At 42.7% G+C, this 15,188-nt stretch overlaps 2 protein-coding genes across 2 annotated transcripts in view; one reads left to right on the top strand and one right to left on the bottom strand.

Annotated features, from left to right (window-relative positions):
* LOC147108598 (aurora kinase C-like) overlaps nucleotides 1–1,770 on the bottom strand; it is a 42,553-nt gene extending 40,783 nt beyond the window's left edge. The window contains exon 1 of the mRNA XM_086005281.1: nucleotides 1,685–1,770. The gene's annotated coding sequence lies outside the window, so the exon portion shown is untranslated. The remainder of the gene's footprint in view (nucleotides 1–1,684) is intronic.
* A 7,405-nt stretch (nucleotides 1,771–9,175) lies between these two features.
* Nucleotides 9,176–15,188, top strand: part of znfx1 (zinc finger, NFX1-type containing 1) — a 69,473-nt gene continuing 63,460 nt past the window's right edge. The window contains exon 1 of the mRNA XM_086005280.1: nucleotides 9,176–9,483. The gene's annotated coding sequence lies outside the window, so the exon portion shown is untranslated. The remainder of the gene's footprint in view (nucleotides 9,484–15,188) is intronic.

Genomic DNA, 15,188 nt, shown 5'->3' with positions numbered 1-15,188 from the left:
AAGTAGGATCTTCAAGAAAGGTAAGCAAAAGCAGAGGGACAATAAAATGCCACCTCATGTCTTTAACAGTTCCTAACTGCTTCTGTGAAGCTTGATTACAATGTACTGCTGTACAAGGCTACAAAGTGCCATCGCGAGGAGTGAGATTAGCCAAGTTGCTCTTGCTCTCAATGGTTTGCAATTACAAACATGTTGGCCAACCATGGTCATAAGTTCACACGACTAGTGCAAATGAATGGCAAAAATCGTCAACCTGTGAGGGCATCTTCAGGGTCCAGAGAGAGCATTACTTTGAACATGCATCCAACCAACTAGGCAATGGTAGCGACTAGTTTGCTTCTAGGAAATGGGGTCAGCATCACATTGCCCAACTAATGGTAGATCAAGGGGTGTCAAATCATGGTGGGAATAGGCCAAGTTTCATTCTACTAAGAAATAACTGCAGTGGGTTATAATTTATAAAAACTGTAGAATATCAACGCTCCAGGGAACAGTCACCATCAATTTGTACAAAGATTACATCCCAATGGCACATGCAGCCTTAAGAAGCTACAAGCTATGGAAGTACACGACTGAATCTTGCATTGTATCTGGAACATGAGCTCCAGCTCAAATAAAACAGACACAAAATTGTCTAGTCACTCATCAAATGTATGGCACTAAAGGACATCATATATGTTCCTGTTATTTCTCAAAGACAGTACTTTTTAAAACAGGCAATATGATGTTGACTGATTAGTGACTCATTCCCATCATCAATTTGAAAGGTTAGTTTGGAAAAAAAGGTTTAACTACATGTTTTTATAAATTTCAAATTGAAACAAAGTCTGCAATCTTCACAGATCATCTATTGAATAGAGTAGACCTATATTATCAAATTTAGAAAAATGAGAGGTGAACTTATTGAAACATACAACGTTCTTACAGGGCTCGACAGGGTAGATGCTGGGAGGATGTTTCCCCTGGCTGGGTAGTGTCAAACCAGGGGTCACAGCCTCAGAACAAGGAGTCAGCCATTTAGGACTAAGATGAGACATTTCTTCACTCAGAGGTCAGTGAATCTTTGGAATTCTCTACCCCAGAGGGCTGTGGAGGCTCAGTTGTTGAGTATATTCAAGACAGAGATAGATAGCTTTTTGAATATTAAGGGAATCAAGAGCGATGGGGATAGTGTAGAAAAGTAGTTAAGGTAGATCAGCCATGATCTCATTAAATGGCAGAGCAGGCTCGAGGGGCCTACTCCTATTTCTTATGTTCTTATGATCTTATACTATATCCACTGAACCACAAGAAATGTGGCCAATAATGTTCAGTGATCTGGTAAAGCCCGGGCTATGGGGGATATTTTGAATAACCCAGTGAAGGAGAAGCACCCTTATTGTTACTGCACATTACTACAGCATATAATGAAGCCCCGAGTCAAACCACGAAACAGAAGCTGAAGCCCTGGTGACCTTGAGCGCGCACAATAGCCTCCGCACTTGGGCAGCGAACAGCCAAGAGACCGGGCGAGAGAGCCGAGCAGGCCCTCCTGCCCCAGCAGGATAGGCGAGGAAGCTAACGCCACTTCAAACCGAGAGCCGGAGGGAGGGAAAGCAACCCGCACCCATTTGCAGGCGGGCAGTGCACCAAACCTGGGCCCACATCCAGCCGAGCCCAAGGCCCTACCTCATACTTCACTTACCGACCGACTCACGCTCAATCCGGCCGCCGCTCTGATTACCGTTTAAATTCAAATCCACCGCACTTTAAACCATTTAACAAATACCGCGCTCCCATTGGACGGTGCCGCCACTCGGTCCGCACTCCATTGGCTACTCTGCAACGGACGCACGTAGACCGATTGCGTCAACACGCACTACGTCAAGCACCTCAGATCACGTGGTATGTTGGACTTGTTTATGCTTCCTCTCAATACTGTATTTTATTTATTTATATATATGGAGAGAAAAACTGGAGGTGCAAGGCACCAGGAAGTAGGAGAGAGTTGAAGTCAAGAAGCTATAAATCAAGTATCACAGAAGGAGGCGGTTTGGCCCATCCTGCCTGTGGTTCCCTTAGAAAGAGCTTTCCACTTAGTTCCATTCCTTGCCCTTTCCCCCACCTTTCAAATATGTATCTGCTTCTGTTTTAAAAGCTATTATGAATTCTGCTTCAACTGTTGTTTCTGGAAGGGCACCCCCCCTATATAAATACAAAGTCTCCTAATCTTTCCCTTTCTTTCTCCTAAATGTTACTGATTAGTGGAAATAGCTTTTCCTAATTTTTAGCTAGGCTTATATCAAGTTGAGGCTTTAAAATCTGAAAGGAAGAACCAGGAAGGTAAGTAGATTTAAAATCCTGAGAATGACCAGTGTGTCAAAAAATTTGTGAAACTTCTTACTTTGTTTTGTGAGACAGAAACGCTTAAAGTGTGGAGCAATATCAGACACTGATGCACAAATGTTAGACATCTTTTTTCAGTAAAGCCTAAACTCACATTGTTCATCAATCTGTGAAGGCTCCAGTGGGAATTTTCAATAAATTCACTGGTAGGTTTAGGTACAGCTGTTGTTATATTGCCACAATTGTAATCCATATTCTACAAAAGTGATCTCCATTAGCTGAGCATTACTCCAAAGGCCCACAAGTCTGCTACCAAGATATGTGGTCAGATTTACCAGTGTAAATGCTGGGAGCCAGTTCATTAAAAAAAAAAAATTGTTCTCAGTTTTTAGGTAAGATTGCATTTATTGTCCATCCCTAGTTGCCTTGGGAAGGTAGTGGACTTCCTTCTTGAGGAAACAGTTATTTTATAACTGAGTGACTTGCTAGACCACTTCAGAGGGCATTAGGAGCACATGGTGTGGGACTGAAGTCATGTATAGGCCAAGATGGGAAAGGGTGGCAAATTGAAATTTTATGACAGAACAGGAGAGTTCAGGATCAATTTTTCTGGTGCCAATCTACAAATTTATGAGATTTATTAAATACAATTTTACAACTTGTCCTGGTGGGATATGAACTCTTTTACTTCTTTCTGATGAAAGGTCATCGACCTGAAACGTTAACTCTGTTTCTCTCTCCACAGATGCTGCCTGACCTGCTGAGTGTTTCCAGCATTTTCTGTTTTTATTAACTCTTTTACTTACTCTGGGTTTGTAATTCAGTACTATAACAGAAATCTTATAGAATCTGAATTAAAGCAGAACTGATATATAAGCAGCTTTACTTTACCATTTTTTTGTTCCTCTCTTAGGATAGTAGCCTCAGTGCACCATTCCTCCCTATTTATAATTGTTATTGGGTACTGGTCCCCTTATATCTGCTGGTCTCCAATGTGAAATAAGGAGACCTGATTGTTAGTCACATGCATGACGTGTCAGATATAGTAACGTACTGCTGCAGATATTACCAAATAACTTTATTTTGTTATACAAGAGTTTACATGCTTTCTCAAGTAATAATTATTTTATTTTAAAAATATTTATTGCTTTATGCATTGCGCTAAACATATAGTTAAATAGACTGCAGGCCCTTTACAGTCATATAATTCTTTTGCACTGGGCAGGCTTACTATTTGTCAGGCTTGTGGTCTTTCCTTGCCAGGCAGCTCAGGTCACGTACGGGTGAGATCTCTTGCTGGGTATAGGTTGGTATGATGCCTGGCACATGAAGAGAGAAACAGGTTTTGTAGGGGCTGTTATAGCTGAGATAGGGGATGCAGGATTGACGCATGATGTGCAGCTTGTCTGTGACCATCAGCGCCAGAAAATGCACTTTCCCTGTAGCTGTAACAGTGGGGGTGGTTTACCCACTCATCCCTGCAACTTTGGCAGAAAGGCTAAAGAAACCCCAGAGAAATGGTGTTAACAGTGCTTAGGCCATTTTTCTGGGGTTTCCATGGCTCTTCCACCAAAATTACAGCAGACAGGCAGGAGAACCCCCTTGAAACTTCTCCTGTGTCTTTATTTTAAGGTAATCCACAATGCTACCAATTTGATCCTAAAAAGCAAGGTTCACTGAGGGTCCTTGGGCATCAAGGATATCCTCTGCATCCATGGCTTATGACACCTCTCAGAACACCAGCTGAATGCAGGTAACTACCATCAAACATAGCACTTGATGATGTAGATGACTTCAATATATCATGCAGAAAGTTTCTCGGTTTCGTTGTTGTCCGTTGCATGCTGCATAAATTTGCCTTGAAAAGAGGCATTGTTATTGAGGCCACAGAGATTGAAGGGCCACAGGTGCAGCAAGGCAGTGGAAGAACCCAGCAGAAGAGAACCCTCTGCTGCTAGCTAGAAAATATTGTGTGGCTGTCACACAAGAGGCCACCTTGCCTGAAAATGTGCCTTCTGCTTTAACAGTTCTGACTGCATCTTCCCCATACTCTCAGTACATGACAGTGCCTTGCCTTTTCAACATAACTCACAAATCTACCATTCATTTAATCTGATGAAACCAGCTTCCAAACCCTGCTCAGCACATTCTCTGCACAAACAACAGCTGGAGTGCAACCATATTTTTAACCTCCAAACATTATTTCCATACTATTTTCTACCATAGTGTTTCTCTTTGGTGACAGGGTGTGAAGTATGTCCTCTTGATCCTAATCTGATGCTTCGTCTAGGTGCTCCCTCAGTGCAGGATTGTGTTGGGTGGCTCACTGCTGTGTGTTAATGGGAGCTTCCTGAGATTGAGCTGGCCCTTGCCTCACAACAGTTGAGCCCTGAAATGGATTTTTGACCGGCTGCAGCATCTGTACAACTGCCACATACCCACCATTACCACCCTGACTATGTGGGGGAATTAATTCTCACTCCTCTAACTCATCTTCAAGCCAGATCTAGTCGAGGCTAGATGCTTCTCAGTAACCCAGAGGACGATGGCTGCTTTAAGCTGCTGCAGCAGCATAGCTTTCCCATAATCCATTTGATAGGCTCCCTGCTGCAGACTGAAACTCCACCAGGTGCTTGCCAAAAAATTTAATTGGGCCGACCCTGGGAAATGTGCCGGGGATGGCAGTGCAATTGTTGGGTGGGTGGATTCTTGCATTGGCACTCTTACAGCAGCGGAACCACTGAAAAAAAAAAATCTCAGTTTAGGTGTTTTTTGGCAGTTGTCTGAGCATCCATGACTGCCCATATGGAGGCGGGAAATCACTGCAAATGCCCCTGAAGCTGCCATTAGTAGTGTTGTAAAGACATTCAGCATGGTACTTCACATGCAGCTACTATATTCCTTCACCTGAGTTGCAACCTCCAGCACACTGGCATGACCCCAATGCTCATACCAAGGCTTGATGTTCAGTAAGCATCGTTCTTATAAAACCAGGGCTTGACAGCTGCAGTAGAATGCAAGCTGCTCCCACACTCCCAACAGCAGGTTCTTGCTCCTCCTTCTCTGTCACCACCAGCGGCTCCTGCTCACTCATGCTGTGTGCCTCACCCAGTGCACCCCCCTCTACATCACCCTCTAAAGCCCTTGGATGTATATATCTGAGCTGCTGCTTAGGAGGAAGAGAATGAGTGACGTGTGGTATGAAGTGCTGGCAAAGGCCTGGCTTTTCTTAGTCAGCCAAATCTAGAAAAAGAAAATAGGACGGCAGGTTGTAATGATGCAGACATCACATCAAACTTACAGTAGAAGGAATGAAGGAATCTGGGGGGCCATTCCAAATTCCTTCAGTCTCCTTCCTCAGGAGACTGAAGAAATTCGGAATGGCCCCCCAGATTCTCACCAACTTCTACCAGTGCACCATCGAGAGTATCCTGTCCGGCTGCATCACTACCTGGTATGGCAACTGCACCGCCATAGACCGCAAGGCTCTACAGATGGTGGTGAAAGCTGCATAACATACTATAGGAATTAAACTACCTGCTGTGCAGGATATCTACCCCAAGAGGTGCCGGGGGAAGGCCCTGAGAATCATCAAAGACGCGAGCCACCCCAGCCACAACCTCTTCGCCCTGCTCCCATCTGGTAAGAGATACCGAAGCATATGGTCTTGTACCAGCAGGTTTCGAAACAGCTTCTACCCCCAGGCCATAAGACTCATGAACGAATTATTTATTATTTATTATTGTTGTTTTTATTTATTATTACTGTATTTCTACTAGTATTTTTATCAATGATATGCCATATTTATTCCAATGTTGGGAGGACTCGTAAAAATCAACATTTCATTGTGCAGCACACACGTTTGCTGCATATATGACAAATAAAAAAAATTGAAATTGAATTGGAAATGGTACAGGGCTTCATGGTACATTTTCTGACAATTAATGAGGGGTATAGTATGGTGAGAAGGAAGAGAAGCAGAAGCTCCTCATGAACCTGGAGCTAGTTCCTAGCTTCTACTTCCCTGTCATGACCAGACCACACCATCCACTTTCCAGTGTTCTCAAAACCCAGCACCATCCTCCCAACACTACTTAATTAGATGGCATGGCACCCCCTCAAATCTGATACACGTAGTACCTGCAATCTACCTCCTACCTAAATGCATTTTCAGGCTCAGTGGTAGTACTCTCGCATCTGAGTCAGAAGGTTGCGAGTTCCAGTACTACTACAACAACAACGTATATTTATATAGTGCCTTTAACGTAGTAAAACATCCCAAGGCACTTCGCAGGAGTATTTTTTTTTTAATGTTGTCACCGAGCCATATAAGGAGATATTGGAGCAGATGACCAAAAGCTTGGTCGAAGAGGTAGATTTTAAGGAGAGCCTTCAAGGAGGAAAGAGAAGTAGAAAGGCGGAGAGATTTAGGGAGGAAATTCCAGAGCTTAGGACCTAGGCAGCTGAAGGCACGACCGCCAATAGTGGAGCATTTAAAATTGGGGATGTTCAAAAGTCCAGAATAGGTGGAGCGCAAAGGTCTAGGGGGATTATAGGGCTGGAGGAGATTACCGAGATAAGGAGGGGCGAGGCCATTGGGGGATTTGAAAACAAGGATGAGAATTTTTAAATCGAGGCGCTTAACTGGGAGCCAGTGTAGGTCAGCAAGCACAGGGGAGATCGGTGAGCAGGACATGTGCGAGTTAGCACGTGGGCGGCAGAGTTTTGGATGACCTCACGCTTATACAGGGTAGAACTAGGGAGGCCGGCCAGGAGTGCATTGGAATAGTCAAGTCTAAAGGTGATAAAGGCATGGACGAGATTTTCAGCAGCAGATAAGTTGAGGTAAGGGTGGAGACGGGCGATATTACAAAGGTGGAAATGGGCAGTCTTAGTGATAGAACGGATATGAGGTAGAAAGCTCAATTCGTAATCAAATATGATACCAAGGTTGCGAACAGACTTAGCCTTAGACAGTTGCCGGGGAGAGAGATCGAATCAGTGGAAAGGGAACAGAGTTTGTGGCATGAACCAAAGACAATGGTTTCGGTCTTCCTAATATTTAATTGGTGGAAATTTCTACTCATCCAGTGCTGAATATCGGACAAGCAGTTTGATAGTTTAGAAATGGTGGAGGGTGCGAGAGAGGTGGATGAGAGGTAGAGCTGGGTATCATCAGCGTACGTGTGAAAACTCACGTTGTGTTGCTGGATGATGTCACCAAGAGGCAGCATGTAGATGAGAAATAGGATGGGGCCGAAGATAGATCCTTGGGGGAACACCAGAGGTGACAGTGCGGGATATGGAAGAGAAACTATTGCAGGTGGTTCTATGGTTATGGTTGTAAAGATAGGAATTAAACCAGGCAAGTACAGTCCCATCCAGCTGGACGACAGTGGAGAGGCGTTCGAGCAGAATTTTGTGGTCAACTGTGTCAAAGGCTGCAGGCAGGTCCAGACCAACAAGAAGGGATAGATGACCTTTTTCACAGTCAATTAGGATGTCATTTGTGACCTTGGTAAGAGCAGTTTCAGTACTGTGGCAGGGGCAGAAGCCTGATTGGAGGGATTCAATCAAGGCGTTCTGGAAAAGATTTGGGAGGCGACAACAAAGATTGAGCACAAAATCCAGGCTGACACTCCAGTGCCATACTGAGGGGAGTGCTGCATTATCAGAGGTGCCGTCCTTCAGATGAGACATTAAACTGAGGCCCTGTCTTCTCTCAGGTGGACTTCAAAGATCCCATGGTACTATTTCTAAGGGGAGTTCTCCCCTGTGCCTGGGCCAATATTTATCCCTCAACCAACAGCGCTAAAAACAGATTATATGGTCATTATCTCATTGCTGTTTGTGGGATCTTGCTATGTAAAAATTGACTGCTGCATTTCCTACATCACAATAGTTACACTTCAAATGTACTTCATTTGCTGTAAAGTGCTTTTGAACGTACTGAGGTTGTGAAAGGCACTGTATAAATGCAAGTCTTCCCTATCATCTTTATTCCATGAACTTTAAAAAAATGATCAGAGTGTAGCGATTCGTGTGCATCGCCACTAAATAATCGAGTTCGACTTCGACGAACTATAAATAAGTTGTTTATTTATGGAACAGGTTAAATACAACAGGTAAGGTAGCAGGTAAGATGGCTGACTGTAGGAGCACCGTGGTGTAGGTCTTTCCCCAGCGGGGATGCCACGAGGACTGACTAGAAGTTCCCGAGCTCAACTGCTAGCAGGTTCCGAGCTCTACTGTTGGAAGGTTCCAAGCTCTGATGTCATCAGGTTCTTCCTGCCGTTGAGGAGTCACGTGATGGACGGCGTGATGTCATCACACAGAGTATAGGAGAGAAGCCTGAGTATAGTAATAGATACATACAATAAGGTAAGTTAAAGGGAATTATGTATCTCAATGTAAGGGACAACCGGTGGTACCGCCACAAGAGCTAAAATTAACTAGCTTAGATGAATATTTAAAAATAATGAAGGCCAAACAATACAAAGGGAGATGATCTAGTAAGTTTTCATCATACTAGAATAGGTAGCATGGAATAATGTTGGATCTAGGTTTTTCTTGTATTGCCCTTTGTGAATTCACAACTAAAAGATTTTTTTTTAATATTCAATTTCGGATTGACTGCACTTTCGATTTCTGATTCCTTTCCTCAATACTGTACTTGGTTTATTTTGCTTGGCAGCTGCTTTTTTTAGGCCACTCAGCATTTAGCTTTACCAAGATGGATGAGCGATCGGTTCAAGCCGGGATCCCCCCCTCTCGGCTCTGCAGGGCGCAGACTCGCCTTTAGCAAGATGACCGCGGTGTGACTTCATCGGATCACGTGATGTCTTTTTTTTAACCATCCAGCCCTTGTGGTGCCTGCTCGGGTCAGAACCCGAATCGGGGAATGAAAACCGAAAGTGACGGACTGGGGAAGGGTGCAGCTTTATAAAGGAGGGCGACTGGGCGGCTGATGATGAGATACAGCAGCAGAGCCTTTGAAGCGAACGTCTTTCGGCCGAGGCAGACTGCAACCGAAGCGATTGTTTAGCCTTAAGTGACATTTTGTTTTTAAATGGACCCGTTTTGCTTCATTGTTGTCGCCATCGCCTAGCAGCATCACGCCGCGTGAGCTAGACGTGAAGGGAGCAGAAAGACAACCAGGTAAGCCCTGCTGCACAATCAATAAGCGGGCTGACGGTGACAACTTGAGTTATTATTTGTGTGTGTAGAAGGAGGTGAACGGAATGTTAGCGACAGTGTAGCAAAGGGAGGGAAATGGATACAATCCGCGTCCCAGCGGCAGGCACAAGCTCGCCAGCCGTGAATCATTCATCATGTCAGTCCGCTCTGGGGCAAAGTCGTCCAGGAAGTGGAGCCTGCAAACCCCATCCGGAAGTAACACTTTTTTTTGTTGGTGTTGTTTTTGAGGATTCATTGTAAGGAAAGGCCATTTAACAGCAGACAAGTGGCTGGGAAGATGTCCCTCCCCAAGAAAAGGGCGATCGTGTTGTGTTATTGTCTTGGTGTGTGCTCGCCATTGTACATTGGTCTCTGGGTTTGTCGGGTGCTTTCCACAGATAAACCGACTGTCTCCTTTGCAGGTGATGTCAGAAAGGGGGTGGAGATTGGTGACCCATTTCTATTTCCTAAGCCTGTTATCCGCCGTGTCCCGGTGTTTTAAGCGAGTTTACCTAAAATTTCGATCGACTGTCTAAGCAAACAACAAAATGTTGTAATATTGACACATGACAGAGGTATTTGTGTACAGTCAGAGGCGAAATTCCTCTTGTCTCTATTTCATCAACAAAGTCGGCGTGAGGACAAAATGGAATTTCCTATCTTGTATTCATATCCACTTTGTTTCTGTCCTTTAAAAAAGGAGGAAGCGCCCTCACACCCAGTCATGTTATTTATTCTCCCCTAATAATGTTTCATTTCATTACTGTCTTATCTTTTGAGTAATTTGAAAGTAAACCGCACAAGCATAGCCAATTTTTGGGTTTTTTTGGGGGGGGGGTGGTTGAGATTGAAAAATTCCCTTTTATGAGGCATGAATGATGAGTTGCTTAACATTTTCCCAGAGCACGGGGAAATAATATTACCGATCAATCCGTTGTTATTGAAACTCGACTGACATTTAAAGCAATCCTTTGCCAACATGCATGGCGCAAAGGAAGATTTAAAGGTTAAGATCGTCAACATTCACTTCGTAAATTTGCTTTAATGCTGAATTAATGTTGGAAATGGAGAATAGCTAAAAGTTTTGCTGTTGCTTTACAGTAGTTGCTGCAAAATGGGTGGGGGCTGATCTTAAAGCTGCAATGCTTCACCATTGTATATTTTCCAGTGCTTCAGGCGGAGGTAAGGCAGTTTACCTGTTGGGGTTGGGTGGGGAATGTTGTTGTGCACATTTGATCCATGTGTTTAACGACTGTTGTCACTGGCAAAGTAACTATAGGTTTTTTATGTATGTATACAGACAGAAGTGAAAATAATGTAATTGCATCACTGAGTCTGACATTATAAGTTATTTTGTAAGTTTCGTTTTCCTCCCTCTGCCTTATTTTCAATAACTCACTGTGTTGTGCACCATTTTGCAGTCAAGACCACAAATAGACCATATGCATGCCGGCGTCATCCTGTGGTGTCCTATAACCAATAACCTGGAGGTGTATGCAAGTAGGCTGCTGTGACTTTATGCATTTTTCTTTAATTTTTCGCTCCCTTCTGTGGGGAAGCAGCTGACCTTTATTGTTGCCTTCTTGAAACCTCAGGTGAAGGTTGAATCATAAACATGTTTGTTTGTCATTCTGTTTCAAAGTAAGAGGGTAAGTGGACTGACTGTCTGCCGGCCTGGGAGGACTGTATATGCAATGTACAGTATAAAGAAAGTTTCTCTTTAGTTTGATAGTGCAGTCGTACTAAGGATTTCAGCACATGGGAATGGTGGGGCACAGCCTTGTCCCCTTGTCATTCTGGTGAGTTCCCAGTCTTGGCTGTGCTGCTGAAGGGAGGTGCTGAATAGAATAGCTATAGGAGAGGAGGAAAGATGTGGCGTCTTTACTAGGGTTCTAATGACGTTTTAACCATGACCTGCAAGCAGGCTACCACACTGCCCTCTGTGCTGGAGGTGGTGGATGGCTGCCCTCCCCTACAGATTGGAAAGCAGAGCAAAGTGGGGTGGGGGAAAGGGTGATGTACACTTTATAAAAAAAAAAAAAATACACTTCATAATTTCATTTCAGCACCCAGCTCAGTGGCTAACAGCACTTGTGGTTCTGGTAACATTCCAAAGATAAGTGCAAGAAGAGACTATTGGCTGTTCCTGATACATGGGAGAAACATCTGTGAATTCAACACCTTACATTACAGATCAGGTTTAATATTTTATTTTTACAGAACAACCTGCAGATACCAAGGTAATGCTCATAATATTTTCAGACATGTAAAATCTCACTAGATTCTTACTTTTAGGGAAGACATATTCATCACGTGAGCCACAGTAACTTGTAATTGAATTTGAATAAAGGAAGTTAGAGAGGGTACCCTAGTGTGTTAAATCTCCCCCCCCCCCATTGTTTAGAACAGTTGGTTAAAGTATCTGTAAGCAGCAACTTCTCAGTTAAATCCAAATTGCAGATTCATATGTATAGAAATTACCTTGCTTTTACACTTGTGTGGTAAAAGCACCCTTGCACCCTCACACTGTTGTGCTCACTAACTCCTCCAAGCTAGTTGTCATCAACATTCACCACCTAACCAAAAAAAACACAACAGACAAGTGTGAAGTGAATAAGTAGTTTACTTTATTCTGTCTGTTTCAGTTTAGTGTTGTAATTCATATTTTCTGTCATTATCAGTTGTTTTTCACCACTGCCATGTATGGTGGTTAGTTCTGTATCACAGGACAGGAACACATGATGTTTTAGAAGATCGTGATGTTAGACCAGAGCTATAATAGCTCAGCTGATTGCCTTAGAGATAAGAATATACTCTGTTTTACAAAGATCTTCTCCTACACGTATTATAGTACTTACTGTATATTAGAGGGGGGACTCAAGTATTACATTTCAGTAAAATGCACTTCATCGCACACAGTGTTTTTCTTTAAGATACATGTTTAGTGTAATAGATTAAACATGATAGATACTTCTTGTGAGGATTAATTTTCCCAGCAAAATAACAAAATTTTCACCATATCATGTCAAAATATCTCAACGCTACACACATTTAATGATTTATATTGCACTGGTAATGGGAGATTCAAACTCATGGCAAAACTCTTAATGGGAAAGCTTGGAAACGGAATTAAAACTGAACAGGATAGATCATTTAAAATCTGCCAAGTGCGTTATGGGGAGTGTCATCTATTAAGATTTTAGGTAGAGATTTGGCGTTCAGTTCCTAAACAAGCGTATACAAAATCTCCTCATTGCAGGGTTCTCTGCTTGCTTATTGTGATCGAGTCATGCAGACCAGGAAGGTTTCAAGTTTGATGTCTGGTTTGTGCTCAGTTAGCTATTCCCATCCAGGATGGCATTATATGTGTTACAAAAGCAAAATACTGCAGATGCTGGAAATCTGAAATAAGACCAGAAAATGGTGGAAATGCTCAGCAGATCAGGCAGCATCTGTGGAGACAGGAACAGAGTTCACGTTTAGGTGTTACCTAAAATTATCCAGGTAATTAAAATTGTTGCATTTGGCCACAGTAGTCCTGGGCTATGGGGAAACCAGCAAGTGTTCCTGCATTTATGGACGATGAGAATGGATCTGGTTTTGGTAGTGATGATCTTTCTTAGCTAAGTAGCCTCCCAACACATTTTTGTTAAGGCTTGTGGTTGGCTGTATGGTTGAGATACTGGACGGCTGCCGGCACCAATGGAACTGTTTCCCAAGAAGAATCGGCATCCTTAGGAGAAGAAAATAGGGCTGGGGGAAAGAAAATGTAATTGCACCATGTGTGCATAACATCATCGTAAAGCATAGTAACAAAAATGATGCATAGCAAATTTAACTTTCATTCTTCTCCATTTAAAAACTGTAACCTAACTCTTTGGCATTTGGCTGGTTAAATAAACTATATCCTAGTGATGTTACAGCCTTGCAACGACTCCCAGCTGCCCCTGTGTTATTCTCTGTGGCATTGCAATCATACTGTGAATACAAGTCGATATGATGTGTTTGTCTGCAGTTCCTTTGTCCTATTTTAATGGAGATGTTTGCATCAAAATATTTTGGAGATAGGAATTGCAATGAATGTTCCTAGATTAATATTTGCATTGCATAATGTTAAGGCCTATGCAATGTTGAAAACGAAACTGAGAGTGAGACAACACCGTGGTGGAGAAGGTGTTTGTTCATACGTCGTATTTCTTTGTATTAAAAATAACTGGAATAAGAACTTCCATAGCTTGTTGCTGTTGGTTGTTTAGATCAAGGTAACACAAGGGATTGGAGTGTTATGTTCAGTGTTACTGTAGGGATGAGAGAGTAGTAGCTATTGGAGAAACTTTGTGTAGGTATTGTTTAACATGGTAATCAAGCAACAGCTCCTTGCATGTATTTATTAACTTGGAGTAGCCATGACTACAGTGGAAAATGAAGTCATTGTTTTTTAAGAAGCGTTTTGTTTTTTCACACTCCATTTGGAGATTAAGATCCAAAATGTACTGGAAAAATCCATCTTTGCTCCTATACAAGTGTTTCCTTGTATCACAAAATGGAGATCTGTTTTTAAAAAAAAAAAAAAAAATCTTGTTTCTTCAAGTGTCTTTTTTTCCCCCTCAAAAATTGTAATAGTAACTAGTGAAGAATGGGGTGATCACTATTGATTATTACTGTACTGCATTTTGCCACAAGGGTCCAGGGCTGTGTAAGCTATCAATTGTGGCGCTTGAGAAACCTTACCCAGCCCTTGCTCCTTGACATCAATGCTTCCCAGAATGTATGTTGCTGCAATGGAGCAGTAGTCCAATGCTGAAGTAGCTGATCTCAATGTGGGTGGCAGTTGGGACGGAATCGTGTTGACCCCATGGTCCCGGGGCAAAGGAAGGAGGGAATAAAAGTCAGTCAGGGTTCCTGCTCTTAATTACTAATTGATGACTCATGCTAGAAAATGTTTGTCTAGACATCAGGACATGACAGGACAGCATTGTGCTTGGCAACGATGCCTTCCATGGTCAAATAATATGTTGACACTTGCCATTTGGGAACCACTATGAAGAATGGACATTTGATTGAGGTACCAGAGAACAGCCAGTGCCTGTGGAACCTATCTGCTCGGGTAGGGGCTGGGAGTAAACTGGCAAATAAAATTAAAAGCAGCCAAGGGACGGCCTCGCCCAAATATTTGGCAGTTGCTAAGATGAGAAATGAAACTTAAATTTGCATTAGTAGGTTACTTCGTAATCCTTTAATGGCCATCCTGTATATAAGGATAACTGTGGGCATTATATTCTTTCCGCAATCATTCTTGTGGCACCATTGACACCATAAATGATACAGGTGACAGAATGTTGGATCTCAGCATTTTTCCAACTTAAATGCCGAGATAAATGCTAACTAAAAATAATATTTCATTATTAGAACTTGCTGTCCTTCCAACGGACAGATCTTTACGGTTTAAATCAAACGTGGCCACAGTAAATAATAATTCGAATAGGTCTAAGAGCATTAAAAAAACAAGCCTGAAGGCTTTGTGTCATAATGCAAGGAGCATTTGTAATAAGGTGGATGAATTGGCTGCGCAAATAGAGGTAAACAAATATGATTTGGTTGGGATTACGGAAACATGGTTCAAGGATGACCAAGACTGGGAACTCAACATCCAGGGGTATTCGATATTCAGGAAAGATAGGCAAAAA

This window comes from Somniosus microcephalus, chromosome 13 (genome assembly GCF_052327205.1).
Source record: "Somniosus microcephalus isolate GS21.2 chromosome 13, FLI_Smic_1.0, whole genome shotgun sequence".
In the NCBI taxonomy this organism is placed as follows: domain Eukaryota; kingdom Metazoa; phylum Chordata; class Chondrichthyes; order Squaliformes; family Somniosidae; genus Somniosus; species Somniosus microcephalus.
The sequence above is the reverse complement of the archived record's forward strand: the minus strand, read 5'-3'. Positions and strand labels throughout refer to the sequence as shown.